Here is a 5392-nt window from a genome sequence, read left to right as displayed (position 1 = left end):
AAGCTTTCAAGAAGGAATCTAGATTTAGAGGGTGTGGAGGAAGGTAGACTCTCCACTGAGTAGTATTCAATCTGTCTGGGTGGGGCTGATGAAAGGAGATGGGGATAGCACTCATGTGGTACAATAGTGAATAATTGCTATCAGTACTGACTGTGAGGGTTGGAAATGTAAAGGTAGATGTTTTGTAGCAAAAGGAGGGAAGGGATTGACTTTGCAGTTCAGGAGCAGAGGTCCCTGGGACCATCAAAGTAGAAGAGTGGAGTGTGGGACCGTACCCAGAGAAACATTGATGCCAGAGATGGAGCCAGAGATGATGACGTGGAGAAAAGGAGTGGCTAGGGACTCTAGACCCAGAGAAGGAGAGGGGCTGTGTGCTGACGGCCAGGAGGCAGGCTTGCAGGGTATACCTTATGGTTGGTTGATGATGAATGGTGGGGATTGTAACCATAGAAATGAAATGATATATGACAGTATGAATGTAAGGCTAATGTTTTCCCATGTAAGCTATCACGTAATCCACAATAAAACATTAAAAACAAAAACTAAACTAAAATCAACTACCTGGCCAACTGAATAGAAGAATTTATATATGAATACAAAAATATCCAGATAAATGCAGGGTCATGGTTGGAGATTTCAAATCCCCTTTTCACTATCTGATAAAACAACTAGACAGAAAACCAGTAAGAATATAGCAGACAAGAGCTATACTGTCATCAACTTGACCTAATTTATGTTTAGAGAAAACTCATCATAAGAACAGCCGAATATACATTTTTTCTCAAGAACATATATAACAGTCCCCAAAACAGAAATATTCTGACCCAACAACCAAGTATCACTAAATGTGAAAAGATAACACTCATAAGGTATGCTCTTTAGCTAGAATAAAAGTAAATTTGAAATGGGTTACAGAAATGTATGTAGAATATTCCCAAATACCACAAATGTCCAAATAATTCACTGTAGTGAATAAACGAAGAAGAAATTAGAAACCATTTTAAATAAATGAAAAATAAAATTCAACATACCAAAATCAGGGAAGCTGCGAATGAAAAAAAAAAAATGTATGTAACACTAAGCACATATGTGAAAAAAAAAAAAAAAAAAGGAAGGTCTCAAATCAATGGTATAAGCTTCAACCTTAAGAAACTAGAGAAAGAAGAAGAGTAAATTAGATCCAAAGTAAGCAGTCAAAAGGAAAAAATACAGATCTAACTGTAGTAAATCCGTGAATTCGAAAACAGAAAACTACACAGAAAAAAAAATCAATGAATCCAAAAGCTAGTTGTTAGAAAAAATTAATAAAGTTGGTGATAAATCTCTAGAACAGACTGATGAGAAAAGAATAGAGAAGACACAAAGCAGGAATTACCAAAAAAAAAAAGGTAGCGTCAGTATAAACTCTACAGATCTGAAAAGTACAAAGCAGGAACATAATGAATAGGGTTATGTATATAAATTTATGCCAATAAACTTAGTAACGTAAGTGAAATGAACCAATTCCTTGAAAGATTCAAACTACCAAAGTTCAATTAAGTAGAAACATAACCTACACAGTAATATATTTACCAAAAATTTAACATGTAGTTAACTATCCCCCAACCCCATCCTCCCCTAAAAAAAAAAAATATTCTGGTCCAAATGGCTTCATGTCTGCATTATATAGAGCATTTAAGAAAGAAATAATACCAATTTTAGGCAAATAGTTCTACAAAATTGAAAAGGAGGCAGTAGCTCTCAACTCATTCTTTGAGACAGTATAAAATAGGGAAACATATCACACGAAAATAAAATTGTTGAATTCATGAGGCCAATATTCCTCATGAAAACAGATGTAAAAATTCCAAACATGTTAGTGAACTAAATGTAAGTAACTATATATAAGAAAGTTAATCTATCATAACTAAATGGAATTTTATACTAGAAATGCAAAGGCATTTATTTTACATTTTTAAATTACTCAACATAACTTTCCATATTAATAATTTGTTAAAAAAAGAAAAAACCCATGTGACCATCTCAACTGTCACAGGAAAAGCATTTGACAAAATCTAACATCCACTTCTGAAAAACATTCTCAAACTAGAAACAGAACTTACATAATTTGATAAATGGCATCTACCAAAATCCTCTAACTAAAATCCTACATAACAGTGAAACACTAAACTCTTTCTAAGATAAGTACAAAACAAGCGTATCTACTCTGACCATTTCTATTCAGCTGGCTGTTGTAGTAAAAGAATTGAGGAAATATAAAAGAAATGGCATAAAGATTAGAATGTAGCACTGTCTTTACTTGCAGACAACCTGATGATCTAGAAAACAGAATGGAAACTACTAAAAACAAAACAAAACAAAACTACTAGAATTAGTTAGTGAGTTTAATGAAGATGCAGGATACAAAGTCAACACATGCAACTTTCCATGTACTGGCGATTAGTCATAAATTGAAATTTAAAATAAATGCCATGTACAAAATAAAACATATGAAATAATTTAATGTAAATGTGAGAAAAGTCAGAGACTTCAACTGCAAAAAAATGCTAAGAAAACTTCTAGAAGACTTCAAAATATAGGGAAAGTGGCACTGTAGGAAAAGCACTGGACTGTTCAAGACTAGTGGTTCAAACCCATCAACAACTCCCTGGAAACACTATACAGGGTTGCTATGAGTCAGAACTGACTTGATAACAACAACAACAGCATACTTTGTTAATGGGTAATAAGATTATTAAGCTGTCACTTCTCCCCAAAGTGATTTCAGAATCAATAAAATCCCAACTGAAATTCTAGCTGGCAAATATGGTGGAGATAGGCAAACTGAGTATAAAATTTGTATGGACAAACAAAAGACCAAAGATAGCCAGGCAATCATGCAAAAATAATAGTTGGAAGGGTTACATTATATATTTTCCAGTGTTGTTATAGAGCTACATGATCAAAACAGTGTGGTAGTGATATCAAGATTGATGAGTACAATGGAACATGAAGGAATGTCCAGAAACAGAGGCACACATTTAGGGACAACTGGCTTTTTACAATGATAACAAAAGCAATTCAATGAGGAAAAACTAAGTCTTATCCACAAATGATGCTGGAAATACTGAATTTTCAATATGCACAAAAAAAGAAAAAAAATTTGATTCATATCATACATAATATTAAAAGATTATCTCAAAATGGCCCATAGGCATAAATGGAAAACCTAAAAATGATAAAATAGTAGAAGAACACAGGAGAAAGTCTTCTTGATCTAAAGTCAGACAAAGATTTCTTAGATTAATACTTAAAGCACAACATAGGAAAGACAGAATAAATTGGACACTCTCAAAATTTAAAACTCTGTTCTTTACAGCACGGGGGAAACATAAGATCTTCTGCTCCATAAAGAATGCAACTTCAGAAGTCCTATTTAGGGTTGCTATGAGTCAGAATCCACTAAAATGCAATAGGTTTTCTGTTGGGTTCTTAAAAAGGCAATGTTAGCTAGTGAATGAAAGGAAAAGCTACAGAATATACAGAGATTCTTGTGTAGCACTGTAGGATACGCATCAAAAGGTCAGAGTGGTTCACACCCACCAGCCATTCCTCGGAAACTCTATACAGGGTCTCTGAGTCAGAACTGACTGACAGCACACAACTACCATCGACCACTTATATGTGTATGTGTGTGTATGTATATATATGACGGGGCTTCAAAAAGTTCATGGAAAATTTCCATTCTCTTTCAACTTAGTTTTTCCACAGACTTTTTGAAACCCCCTAAAATTTAATAAAGAACTTGTATACAAAATATATAAAGAACTCTTAATGTTTAATAAGAAATAAATAACCCAATATAAAAAATAAACAAAAGGTGTGGACAGATAACTTCACCAAGGAATATATACAAGTGGCAAATTAGTACATGAAACCATTTTTAACATTATTGGTTACCAGAAAAATGTCAATTAAAATTACAATTAAGCATTACTATTACACTAACATTTTTACATTTTAATTTTAAAACATAACAAAAGTTTTAATTTTAGCATCTAATAAAATGTTAAAATTAACAAGACTGACCACAACTAGTTTTAATGAAGATATGGAGTAAATGGAACATTTATTCAGTTTTCTGTAATGGTATAACCATTCTGGAAACATCTTAACAAACATCTATAAAACTTAAATATAAACCTAACCTCAGATCTAACCACTCTACTCCTAAAATAAATTATCCATACATAGACTTGCACTCAGATTTTAACAGCAACTTGTTCAGATATAGTAAAAAAGTAGAAAATACACAAACATCCATCAACAGATAAAAAAGCAAATAATTGTTTCATATATGAGGGGGGGCTTCAAAGAGTTCACGGAAAAATGAAAGATAATATAATGTTCCCACATACTCTTTGAATGTCTGTCATACGTATAATAAAAAGAAATGACACATACAACAACATGAATGAATCTCAACATAATTTTGCTGAGTAAATAAAACCACAATGTACTATATGATTCCATTTATATATTTTTAGAGTCGAGAATAATGCAAGTGAACCCAGTAAGCATCTACAGGAAGCAAAAAGGAGAGGGGTAGCAAAGAAGTATTATAAAGGCAAGGATTATAAATGAAGAAACATTTGGTGTTGAGAAATATATTCACTATCTAGATTATGCTGATGGTTTCATAGGTACATTGTAAATCAAAGCACACATAATTGTAGAGTTGAAAAGATGTATAATTTGTTATATGCCAATTATACCTCATGAAGCCATTTAAAATATGGAATCTGTTCAAATATAATGCACGAATGAAAACACAGAAATGGTTAATAAACAAAGAGAAGATATTCAACATCATAACACCAGGGAAATGAAAAGTAAGAACACATCAGGCTAAATCTATAAATCACCAGAATGACTAAAATAAGTAAATAAATCCTGTAATATCCAGAGATGGTGAGGATACAGAACAACTTGAAATCTTATACAATGCTGTTGTGAGATGTGAAATGTCTCAATAATATAATTCGAATACTATACAAACATTTCCTAAGAACAGAAAAAGAGGAAGCATTCTCCAGTGCATGTTATAAGGCAAGCATATTCTTGACATTAGAAGGACAGAACAAGAAAGAAGAGATACAGGCAAATCTCATCAATGACCAAAAACTGTTAAAGAACAATAAATTAATAAAGAAACCCAGCATTCTACAGAAAAATGCTACATATGAGTGAACTACATATGAGTCTATCCCAGGTGCACAAGGTAGACAGATCAATAAAAGAATTATCAGCTAAATTTATCCACTACATTTCTAAATTAAAAGAGAAACACTATAAAATTATTTTAATTGATGTGGGAAAAAATCATATAAAAAAGCAGGTCTGCAAATGATTT

The 5392-nt window shown here is 32.3% G+C and overlaps 1 protein-coding gene across 1 annotated transcript in view; it reads right to left on the bottom strand.

The window, feature by feature from the left end:
• RSRC1 (arginine/serine-rich coiled-coil 1) overlaps nucleotides 1-5392 on the bottom strand; it is a 534244-nt gene that overhangs the window by 330211 nt on the left and 198641 nt on the right. The gene's annotated exons all lie outside the window — the stretch shown is intronic.

The sequence above is a fragment of the Chrysochloris asiatica genome, unplaced genomic scaffold (assembly GCF_000296735.1).
Source record: "Chrysochloris asiatica unplaced genomic scaffold, ChrAsi1.0 scaffold00043, whole genome shotgun sequence".
Taxonomy (NCBI): domain Eukaryota; kingdom Metazoa; phylum Chordata; class Mammalia; order Afrosoricida; family Chrysochloridae; genus Chrysochloris; species Chrysochloris asiatica.
This window is presented reverse-complemented; position numbering and strand designations above follow the sequence as displayed.